The sequence below is a fragment of the Bidens hawaiensis genome, unplaced genomic scaffold (genome assembly GCF_021521415.1).
Source record: "Bidens hawaiensis isolate Kalapana, Puna unplaced genomic scaffold, B.hawaiensis_p1.1 tig00048377_1, whole genome shotgun sequence".
NCBI lineage: Eukaryota > Viridiplantae > Streptophyta > Magnoliopsida > Asterales > Asteraceae > Bidens > Bidens hawaiensis.
This window is the reverse complement of record NW_027506081.1, coordinates 67798-80677: the sequence shown is the minus strand read 5'-3', so window position 1 is coordinate 80677 and position 12880 is coordinate 67798. Positions and strand designations below refer to the sequence as shown.

Here is a 12880-nt window from a genome sequence, read left to right as displayed (position 1 = left end):
GACGTTAAGTGAGTCAAATCAACCGTTTTCGGTAGCTGTGCAGAAACGAGCTACACTATTGAATATTAATTAATGATGAAAGGTTGTATGCATTTGGGTTAAACTTGGAATATTTTTTTTAATGGTATATGTTGAGTTTTGTTGAGCTTTGTATGTGGTATGTCTTGAGATAGAATACTAATGTAGGGTGATTTAAATATTCACATTATGTGGTATGTCTTGAAGTAACTGGTTAACGTAACTTCATATGGTGGAAATGATTCGTTCCGACTCATCTAAAGAATATCTCACTAAGTATAGCTTCAAATAAGGGTCATGGGCTGTTTCAACCTAGTTAAAAAGTCTATGGGATATTTTAGCTTCGTAAAAGGAGAACGGGCTATTTTAGACCCGTTACAAGTGAATTAACTTACCATGTATTCGTAAGTAGATCTTACACCCTATACACATGTGAAATCCAATTATTTTGATTAGTGACTAGATAATGATGTCTTATAGATAATCTAATATCTTAAGTGGATAGTTTGTTGTTGAAAGTAGTAAGTTTAAATAGGGTTTTGATCTGTTAGTTGGTAATTATTATACAAGTGGAAATATTTGGGTTAATACACTGAGCTTGAGCGTTACACTTGCGTATGCTACGCTAACCCCAGCGTAGCGTAGGCTAAAATTAATTTGGGTTTGGATTTCTGATTAACTTAATTGTTTGTATATCATAGAGTTGATTATATAATATTGAAACTAAATTTACGTTCATATGCCTTAGGTGAAATGTGCATATTAACTCGAGATTATAATGGAAGTACGAAGATCAAGCCTTGATTAGGAAGATAAGTTCTTAGACGAGGCGATGCTTCGTGGATAAGTAAGCGAGATGATGCAAGGACATCATATCCTATATGTTCTCAAATCATAATAGAGTAATAAAGGTAAAGCTCAGTAGTAGGGAGGCTCGTGTTTATGTCTCGGGTCGGATCAAACAAATATGCATTTGTGAATGCCAAATGGGTGCTCTAAAAACTTCATATATGGGTTTCAAATTTCAAGTATGCTTGCAGTTATACAATGATTCAAAACAAAATGAAATATTATGCAACAGTTTCTTTTTTAAAGTGTTAACTTGTTTAGCATAATAGATCCTTAGAAGATCTATTTGACTTTAAAAGGGATAATAAAATAAAAGAGAAAGAGAAAAAAAAATCGAGACCATTTTTCCGCTAAGCAAATTCTTTTACATATATAAAAACTAGAGTGTAACATATCTTTTGCTTTAACTGTGACACATCAGAAGATTATGTCACACTTACCTACTTAACAATTGGTTATTTTTATATAAATTATGTATAAAAGTTTTATGCTTCTTGTTTCTTTTGGGTGTATGGTATAATGAGTTGGTGCAAAACATTTTATGATTGCAGATTTTATACCCCATGTAGTAATGGCATATGCTATTACATTTTGGACATGCTATACTTTGAAGAAGGAATATGAGACAGTTGCAAATATGAGGTTACATTTTCTTCAATCAGAAAAACTTTGCCTTGATCAGTTTACGTTAAGTGAAATCATCAAACCAAAAGCGCATACACATGAGCAACAACGCTTATATAATTTGTTATATAACACTAAAGATGAATGAAACTGGTTTTCTGTAGGTTCTCGTGAAGAATGTTCCACCAGACACGGATGAATCCGTCAACTAATTTCAGTATATGACTACTTGCATGACGAGATTGCTACTCAACTAATTTCAAATTAATAAAATTAATTTTGTATGCGAAGTATTAACTTCTATTTGGATTTTCATGGATTTTGAAGTAATAATGTTTAATTTGGATTTTCTATAGTATTTTCTTTTTATACTTATTTATCATTCGGGGTTCTAAACAAACATATACATTTCATTCAGCATAAATTAGTTCAAAGGATAAGATAGTCATTTTGTACAGTTATTCAGATGCCCAACCAAACGGACCATTCTGACCTCTTTATAGTTCAGCACTTGATAATTCAGCAACTGTAAATAGCCCCTAACTCTAAGTCATGGATCAAAAACGCTGAAAGGTAAGGCCCAATAAGAAAGTGGGGTATTGTTGTAATAAATCTTTTTTAAGAAACAATCTTTCTAGATTTGACGTATAATATGAAAATATAATAAATAAATATTAAATGGTTAAAGAATTTTTATAACACATTTAATAAATTTGATCTAATATTAAAAAGTTACTATATTATTGTGACAATCCAAACATAATTAAATATATTAAGTATTTTTAGGACGAGAAGTAATATCATAATTCATGCATAAACATAGCATATAATTTTGTTTTTTCAAGATACTCGAGTTTATTCTATTTTTCAAAATTAAACTCACATGTTACAAATAATTTATATAAAAATAATATTTATTTCTCTTAAGATTTGATGTGTTACATCTGTATTTATTTGTTCAGCAGGAAATCTCGTTTTTTTTTCTTTTCAGATAAAACAAAGCTTTCCAATGTCAAACTTTTATTGGATCTGAGCGACCCAGCTATTTTAACTAGAACCGAATCAATTTAAACTTTTTTTTTTTAATTCTGACCCAAACTTAGTATGACTTCGCATATGATACAATTCGTCTGTCTTCACACAATCACACTCGCTTATTTCTATAAATATAATATTTTATACAATGTCACACCTAATTTTTATTAATTCTAACCCAAACTTCGTATAACTTCAAATCTTTCATGTATGATCTACCCCGTTCGTCTTCACTCACTTATTTCTACGAATATAACCTTTTTATATAACGTTGTGCCTAATTTCTTTATCGCACTACAATGTCTATTTAACTCAGTCCTCATAATTTTAATGTTTGTTTCATGAATCTTGAGAGGAGAAAACATTAAAAAAAAGAAAAGAAAACATTCATTACTTTGCCTTTTGCCACTTGAGACATTGAGTTGACACTGTGATTTGTTGTCCAATGAGTAGATACATAAAACCAAATAAGATGAATCTCACAGAACATGAAGAAATTGAGGTGTACTTTTGGTCCAATATATTTGTCACAACTGAAAAGCTACTAGATTTAATCACATGTAAAAATGAGGCACCTTCTTCTTTCATTGTCACAAATAAAATTATATTAGTATAATATATCAGTACACTTACCAACCATATATGAAAATGGGGCCAACAGAATACCGTCCTTTTCTTGATTTTTTAAATTATTAATTATTTTAGATAATAATTATTTGAAAGGCTTATATTATTATTATATAATATCTATAATATACGCGGCTTTTTGATATACAATTGTACCAAGTGTTACAGGGTTCATATACAATATAATCCATTCAATACAACCAAGTTTCCAATTATAAGGTTATGTGGTATACACATCACCCTTAACCATCCCACTTTCACCTCTAAGTAGGGTTCTATATAAACCAAATGTTTAGCGAACTATTTGTGGATAGAAATCGCGTTCGCTCAATTGTGTTTGCGAACGTTCGGTAAGGTCAGTGGCTAAGCTTGGGACGAAAACACGCACAAGTGGCTCAAAATAAGCGAACGAAAAATGGGTGAATTCACATTGCATATAAAAATTATTGGACAAAACCGAGTAAACTTATTTTACATGGCCTTTCTATTCTTATCGTATACATTTTGGGAAAATTATTAGCTATAAAACAATGAGCATTACGTGATTAATATATAGAGGGGAGGGTTATCTTAAAAATAAGTAGTTTTCTAGGAAGAGTAGGAATAAATCATTGTCATTGGATCATGTTAATCAATGGTTGAGATTTAAAATTACAAAAAACAGACATAGTTTCCTAGAATTACTCTTTCACCATTATAACCGACATAGTTTCCTAGAATATTCTTTTACCATAGGTTTTAATGTCAAATGTTAAAAATTTATTGGTTGTTACCATTCATAAGAAACTATTTATTTTTATTTGAACCATTTTCAATATATAGATGTATGATTAACATATTAATATGAATATTAAAAAAATGACCCATTTTATACCAATCACTCGATCATCACTTACATCTTTTCAAATATTTTTCGGTACAAAGAAATAAATAAATAAATAAACATAATCAACCAATGAGCATATATGGTCTACAACACTACCCCTCACTAAAACTTCAGTCGTGTCTTTGTGATCAACCCATGAAATTGAAAACAAATAAAACAGAGCAAAATTAATTAATAATTATTGTGTTTAAATAAATTAGAACAAAATTAATTTTCATACCATTGCGTTATATAAAGAATGTTTATCCTTTATGCATATTTAATTTATAACTAACAAAGTAAGTGTAACCGCTATATACTGTTACTATTAATAAAATTAAATTGCGGCTAAGACGCGAACAGAATATTTGGTAAGAAAATGATTACATGATGATACTATACAAAATTACAAATGCACAATTTTCCAATTGTTAAATTGTGATAAAACTAATAAAATTAAAAACTACTTTAATTTCTAGCATATAAAAGTTAAAGCTAATACCTAAGTTTTTGTAAAATTATATCTACGTCTGCACAATGACTCATCGAAATTACCGGTATCGCAACTACTGAACCGAAAACCGTAAAAAATGGTACCAGTACCAATTTTCTGTTAATGCATGCCCGGCACGGTACGGTATTATTAACGAAGACAAAAAAAAATGGGTAAAATAACGGTACCGAACCGTATATATCGTACCGATCTCGAAACCTCAGAAGGTAGGTATTGGATTGGTTCTGAAAGTACACGTAGTCAGTACCGGCACCCGGCACCATTTTTTTCATCCCTATTTTTAAATAACCGTCCTTATGGAAGGTTGAGATTATGTTTAGGGGGAAATCAAGTGTGAAAATAAGTGGAAGGGTATAAAGGGAATAACACATTTGTTGACTTTCTCTCTCCACATGCAAGACACATGTCAAATTCCCCCATCATTTTTAAACGTCCATAACTTTTTTTTACGATGTTTTTATTGAAAAACAAATTCACCATAATAACGAGTGTCTTCTATCTTTTATATGAGTACCATATTGTAATATAAAAATTTTAAAAAAAATAATGGGTTTTTTACAAATTATGTTTTATCAAATTGTGTTATACAATAGTGTTTTTCATTGTGTTTTTTTTCATTATTTTTTTCCATTGTGTTTTTTACATTGTGTCATACAATTATGTTTTTTATTGTATTTTTATCATTATGTTTTTTTTTTCATAGTGTTTTTTTCCATTGTGTTTTTCGTAGTGTTTTCCATTGTGTTTTTTCGGACTTTTCCGGCTAGGTGGTGGCGCTGGGTGACGGTTGTGGTGACGGTGGGCGGTGGAGTGGTAATGGTTGTGGGAGATGAGTGAAGATGTAATTGGGTTTTATGTAAGTGGGTTTTTGAAATTAATGTAAGTGGGTTTTGAGATTAAAGTAATTGGGTTTTGATATTAAAGTGTTAGACTAAAATACTCTTCTTTCTAGCCTTCTTAGGAAAATCAAACTTCTTATTTGAATCTAACCCATTATTATTATTATTATTATTATTAAGAATACTCCGTCTCCCCTTTGTGGTTCAATCAAGAAGAGAATAAGTGACATGTTGTGAAATGTGAATAGGGCTAACAATAGTAGTCGATGCCCAGGATACAACAGCAGCATCACTTGCTTCATACTTAATCTGATTAATTGAGACAGCATTTTGACTATTATAGATGCCGGCCTCCTGAATTTTTGCTAATAATACAAGGTAAGCTACTGAGGATTTTAAAATTGAACAGGAGAATAGAATATACGAAATAACATAATGAACAAAAGAATGAAATAGATTAATACCGGTATCTAGGGCTGTAATCGAGCTGAGTCGAGTCTATCTAGGGTGTGCTCAAGCTCGAGCTCGAACTTAATCGAGCTAGCTCGAGCTCAGCTCATTTTCTTTATCGAGCTGAAAAATCGAGCTTGAGCTCGAGCTCGGCTCGTTTAAAGCTCGAGCCGAGTTCGTCGAGCCCCGCTCCTTTAATTTGTTAAATTTTTATTATTATTTTTATTTATTTTTTATTTACAAATTGATATATAAAAGACAAAAATTATAATTTTAACATACATATTATATAATATTTATAAATGAGTGAATTTATAACTTTATATGGTTTACTTTTGTTATTTTTATAATGTTTTAGGGATCGAGTGGGGTATAATATATGTATAATTTTTATTTATTTATTTTTTTGTGTGCTATTGTTATATATAGATATTAAAAGTTAGGGTTAATCTAAATGAGCCAACGAGCCGAGTCTAGTTGAGCTAATTTAGAATCGAGTTTTTTTCGATCCGAGCTATTTTCAAGCAAACCGTGAGCCACTGACTTTTTGAACAGCCTTATCGCTGTCGGCTTTATCATAAGCGGAACATGTAGTCTAATATTCACAGTATTCGTCTTTATAGTATTCACATATAGGGATGAGCTCGGTACCGTACCTGTACCGACCGGTAGAGGTACCGAAAATCCCGATCCCGAAAATCATAAATTCTAGTACCGGTATCGAAATGTTCGGTAATTCGGTACCGATACGGTACCGGTATTTAAGGTAAAATTCGGAAAATACCGGTACCTTACCGTACCGGTACCAAAAACTCAAAAACTTGGTACCGATTTCGGTACCGGTACCGGTACCAATCGGTATCATACCGATTTTTGCTAATCCCTATTCACATATATATGCGTATAGATTTTTTCTTGATGTTTCGGCATAAATTTTGTTGAAAACAATTAGTCAAACAAAGTGATCTTTTATAGCATAAGTTATACGAGCTTCGCTATCATACTGACAATGTGACGAATTGAACCGATCCAACCCGCGTCAAATTCACCGTCACCACCACCACCTAGTTTATCACCAATTTCACACAATGATTAAAGACTAGAATCACAATGAACACCTGCATTAAACTATTGCTACACATTTAATTAAAACTAGCTGAAGGCCTGAAGTCATCCTTAGGGAAATATAATAATATAATAAAGATTAGAATAATAATTATAATAATATTTAACTTTTAACGGTATATTAATAATACCAATTATAAACTAAAAATAAACAAATATACATTCTGTTAGCATTAATTGTGCGTCATCACAATTATTAAAAAAAATAAAAAGTACATAAACAAATGTTCCAGCTAATATTGTGTAGGACTATATAAGGATATAACTCATGACAGTTAGTACTTAACAGTTAACAACTAAACACACATAAAACCCTAGACATGTCACCCCTATAACACAAGACCGCCACGAGTTCCCCACGGTTTACCTAGTACCATTTCACACATACCACTTTCATATAAATCTTTACCTCATTTACACAAATCCTACACACCTTTTTTGTTCCATATCTGGCTTTCCTATTGTCACGCTTTCCCTCTTTAGTAACTATTTTAATTTCTACTCATATATTTATTTATACATATTTATACATATATTTTGAGTATAAATATTAAGCGAAATATGTCTAATCCCCCTCCACCTCCACCACCTCCTCCTCCACCGCCGCCGCCACGAAATCGTGTTATTAAGGTCCAATTACCGCAAAACTGACCGTCATGAGCTCTTCTTCCTCATCCGCTGGCTCTCCAAACCGACGTAGTCCGGCATCGTCTGGAAAACATCTGATTTATCGAGGAATACGGAGTCTTAGCGGTAAATGGGTGTCCGAGATACGAGAGCCGCGTAAAAGCAAGCGTATCTGGCTCGGGACGTACCCGTCCCCCGAGATGGCGGCCGCGGCATATGACGTGGCGGCTTTGTCACTAAAGGGGAATGAAGCCGTGTTGAACTTCCCGGATTTTGTTGGGAAGTACCCGGTTCCAGCTTTGCTGGAACCGGGTAACATACGGACTGCAGCTAGTGCTGCAGCCGAGCTGATGAAGCCCAGCTCAGTAGTAGCGGCTGATCAGAGTCTGGTAAGCTCACCAGCTGATCAGCCGCCAGAGTCTGGGAATGAGTTTATGGACGAAGAAGCGATTTTCGATATGCCGAATTTGTTGGTGGATATGGCTGAAGGAATGCTGATGAGCCCGCCTCGGCCGCCTCGCACCGATGATGTTTCTCAGGGGGATTCTTCTGATTGTGATAATTTGTGGAACTACTAGCTTGCTTTCGTTTCTTACTTAATTTCAAAAATTCAATAATATAAAGTTATTGGAATATATATTATTATTATTTAGGGTTTATTAGTACGAACCTACTACTTAGGCTGCCTAGGTTTATGTTTCTTGGTTTCGATTTGGTTTTGGTTTCTTATAATACATATATATCATAAGAAACCAAGAAACATAAACTTGGCCTGGCCTGTGTGCTCGTACTAATAAATGTTAAATAATAATATATTCCGATGAAAGTTAATGATATGAGGTGAAAGAAGTAATGCAATTATGCATGCATGAAATATGAATCCTGTGTTCATAATACTTATGACTGGAAGATGAAGCTGTGAGGGTTGGGTGAAGCCAGTTGAAAGCATGAGCCCACATGTTATAAGTTTTGTCTACATCATAATAAATAGGTTGAACCATAGAGCACGTAACGTTTGTTGGTTGTTGTGGTTCAATTCAATATATACCTTACCGTTTTCACTTTTCATGTCTCATCAAGTAGAAACACCAAATTAAAGGCTTCTAGCGTCGTCGCGTATAGTGCGTATGTACATTGTTTTGTCACTTCTAATTAGGTTGAGGGAAATACGATAAAGATTGTTAATATTTAAATTAGCTAGGTTAGGAGTAAGATTAGACAGTGAGTGAGTACTGTGTGAGTTAGCTACTTTTAAAATTGTAATAAATAAGGTAGTGATTATATCGAAACAGAATGCAAGCGGACCACAAGTTGTGCCGTTTTTTAAAAAATAAGTAGAAACAATAAGAGTAAAGGTAAATATATTCACTAAAAGGTATTTAGATGATCATGCATGCAAACTAAACAAACTGAAGAGCCAACATATAAAATTTTAAGGGTTTGCTGCCTTCTTTCTTGATCAAAACTAGCTTGTGTGGGTGGGCTTTCAGTTGTGAGTTTTCTTTGGTGTACGTACGTTTTATTGGTAGTTATTTATTAAGGATCCACCGAGAGAATGGAAAGTTGATAACAAATGATGACAATATTTTTTGGATTTTGAATGATCTTGGGGCCGGTTGTAGGTCAAGAGTTAATCAAGTACTCAAATAGGTTTTGAGGAAAGATGGAGATCATATTAACATTTGCTTGATTTTAGTGATGATGGATTTGAAAGATGACACGGGTTCATCATGAATGGCAGACCCAAGAGTTTTTTTCTACCGGGGTCGCTTAAGTCGATGTTCGATTTTTTATTCGGTTTAGGGTTAAGTCATATAACTAATGATAAGTTGTCCTCACAACTGGTAAAACAGAGAGCTACAATAGGATTTACAAGGTAATCAGAAAAAATTAATCTACCATTTTGTAACCATTTGAATAGTTAAGTAGTTAACTGAATTAATACTAATTTTAGTTAATTGAATTAGACACTCATTTTTCTCTTTTGCTTTTCAATTTATTTTTCAAATACAACATGTATAACTTAATTTTGTGAATTTGGTCTCTATTGGTTAGTTGGTTTGCTCCCCAATGGGAATGCAAGTTCGATTTTTACTTAGGCCATTTCCATGAAAATTTGGGTGAATAACGAATCAGGATTTTAATCTCGGGTTTGAATCTGACAGGGGTGAACAGAGTCCATCCGATTCCCGTGCATCTGGGGGTACGGTCTCACAGCGTTCGACGAGTTGACCTTTGTCATAACCCCGAAAAAGGTAAGCTTACACGTGAGATCCTCTGCCGTTTATGAAAAGTATTATAAAAACTTATAGTTGAAAAAACATAATATACGTTATACATATAAAAGTTAGAAAAATTACGGGTTGGTTGACGTTACACCCTATATACTACATGTTCACCGAGATATTATGATTAACATTGCTAAAAAGAAACCCAATTTATCAAAATAAAAAATATATATTTTATAAGTTTAATCTGCCTCTCGCGTAGTAAACATAAAGAAGATTCGACTCGAGTGGATCTAACATTTTTAGAGCACGACTAAGTTACTCTAGTGAGTTCTACAATTTACTTAAGCGGTAATTTAACATCCATACATGTAATTGAATTGATCATTTTACTTGTCTTCTGTTTAGGCTGGTTTAAAAAACTAATGATGTAGAAAGAGTACATAACTAACTTAAGATAAATATTTAGTAACAAAGCATAAAGCCTAAAATAAATAAATATGGAGTCTATAATAGTAAAGAAATCGGTAAATTATATGTTAGGAAAAGAAAACTTGAAATCTGATTTATCATTTCGGTTCACATGTCCAGTCGAACTGATCAATACTCCACCAATGTTAGACTAAGTGTAGTTGGTTGTGCCCCATTATACCTCATCACTTTAACCACTACGAACCATTTCAAGAGAGACACTAAGTGACTAAGGGATTAAGCCCCTTTTGGGAGCAAAGGGGGAAACGAGCGCGAGGGCTTCTGTGTGCGGGGCCATGTCTCTTTCCAACCAATCAAACTACCTCACTCATATTTTTATGGAAAAAAAAGATTAAATACTAATTATGTTTTTAGTAAAACTATTTCATGTTTGGAGTTATAACTTAGTGAGAACCGACAAGCCTACGTAGCAGTGGCGTCATAATCTTGTTTTCACTTTTTAATTAAACCACTTCATATATTGTTATTTATATGTGACCGGTGCATGTATAAATGTCATGCTGATATCATGGGAGTAACTTCTTGGAAATTTGAGAAAAGAATGTTTAGGGAGGAATGAGTGTTCCTCTCATGTATTCCAATTTCTACCATTCTTGCATTGTCAGGTCTTTTACATTGTTAACTACCTTAAAACATTTAATCGCAAACAACATTCCTCTCAACTACATTAAAACTATGTTCCCGAGTTAATTTATTGATAGAAAAGAAAAGAAAAAAAAATTACAAAGATAATAGATGATTGTTTGAGGGCTCACATGCAAAATCAAACACTCACTACTATTTCAAATACTTATTATAGATTTACGTTACACCAAAGAAGCACTATCTTTAACGAATGCGTATTATTAAAGTTCATTTTTCTAGTAATAGAGGTACCTTGTAAATGTGGTTGCTCCTCTCATTATTTAACAAGAGTCCCTCCAATGGTACCCCATCCCCAAAAATGAATGATGTGATATCGTGATCACAAATATCAAAACCTAGATTATATTTCTAAAAGTTGAAGTGTCAAATTTGGTTCTCATGAAAGATTATGGGATGAACATGGACCAACAATCATAAGGATTGTCCCTCATTTTGAACCTTTTCCTCCATTAAGACTTTTAAAACCTTATGTGTTCTTTACTTTTTCACATTCATACTATTGTTGGTATTTAAAACTATAGTGAATTATTAAAATACAAAAAGAATAAATTTTTTTTTAGCAAAAACCCGAATTAAGAAAGAGAGAAAACTTTATTTCAACTTTACCCAAAAATGAGTACCCTTTCTATTGGTCAATTAAGGTGTCATATCAATAACCAATTAAATATTACAACACATAATTATATATTGATTTAATTGCTTAAAAATTAATAAAGATTATTAGCTTTTGTCGCGATATAATAATTATTCCATTTTGGAACGTTTGTTTGAAAACAAGCATGCATATCACATATGCATTATTGTGTGTTTGTCTATTTGTAAGCTAAATGAATCAACATATATATTTAACCTAGTGGGTATTATATATGCATACTAGTTTGAATTTCATATATTATATGGATAGTCCTTGAAAATACAATGTGAAATAAATAATCAAGATACAATAAACAATATTAATACTTGTCAAACACTTATATTAGACCTTTAAAAACCTGGCTATACAAAATGCTAAAAATAAAAGTTAAATGATTTGTATATGGCATTCAATATATATTATACGTTTACAAAGTAAAGATAATTTGTTCAAATATGAATTATTATCGATACTAACTGGTATGAGAGATACAAAACAATATATCTTGAATAAAGTTTGTTATTAAATAAGATATAATAGTTGTTTAGTGTACTACATTTGTCTTAAGTTATTTATTCCAAAGCGTTAGCAATAAAAGTTAAAATAATTTCTATATGGTATATATTAGCATGTGATGTAATTCACAACACCATACAGCTATATTACATGCAATAAAAAGAAGAGGAAACTCATTCAATCAGTATGCTCTATCAAGTGCTGGAATATTATCTAGAGATCTTAGAATGATAACATATTTAACAACACAAGTATCTCCGTTCCCACGATTACTGAGGAAGACAAAAACTTAGGTTTCTTTAAGAATAGATCGAAAATGCATTCCTTAGAGGGATCTCAATGGTGTGAATCTAATTTTGAATGTCTGTCATAGATGATATGTAATAATGTGACCAAAAACTAGATCTCTCACTATCCATAAGAACTTTGACGTCTTATTTAATTATGGATAAAAACATGAAAATTATTGGTCAATATTAATAAATTGTTGAACCGATTGAACTTTCCAAATCTTAACAAGTTAACCAGTTTAATATACACAAGGGTTTCGTTTTCAGGCATGCGACTTCTCCAACTTAAACTCGGTCATTCAAGCTAGCTCGGCCCATCCTATGATTGACATTACATCATTTAGGGTTATGGTTATCATTCACTACCATAAGATGGTCCTTAGCATAAAAGAGAAAAGGAAAGACTAGACATGCATGTATAAAATGGAGATGCTAAATATAACCCCCCCCCCCCCACCTCTATACTGATTTTACTAAGGTAGTGTTTGTTTTTGCTTAAAAC

At 32.4% G+C, this 12880-nt stretch overlaps 1 pseudogene; it reads left to right on the top strand.

Annotated features, from left to right (window-relative positions):
- Nucleotides 1–7507: 7507 nt before the first annotated feature.
- LOC143616630 (ethylene-responsive transcription factor ERF027 pseudogene) lies at nucleotides 7508–8217 on the top strand (annotated as a pseudogene).
- The last annotated feature ends 4663 nt before the right edge of the window (nucleotides 8218–12880 follow it).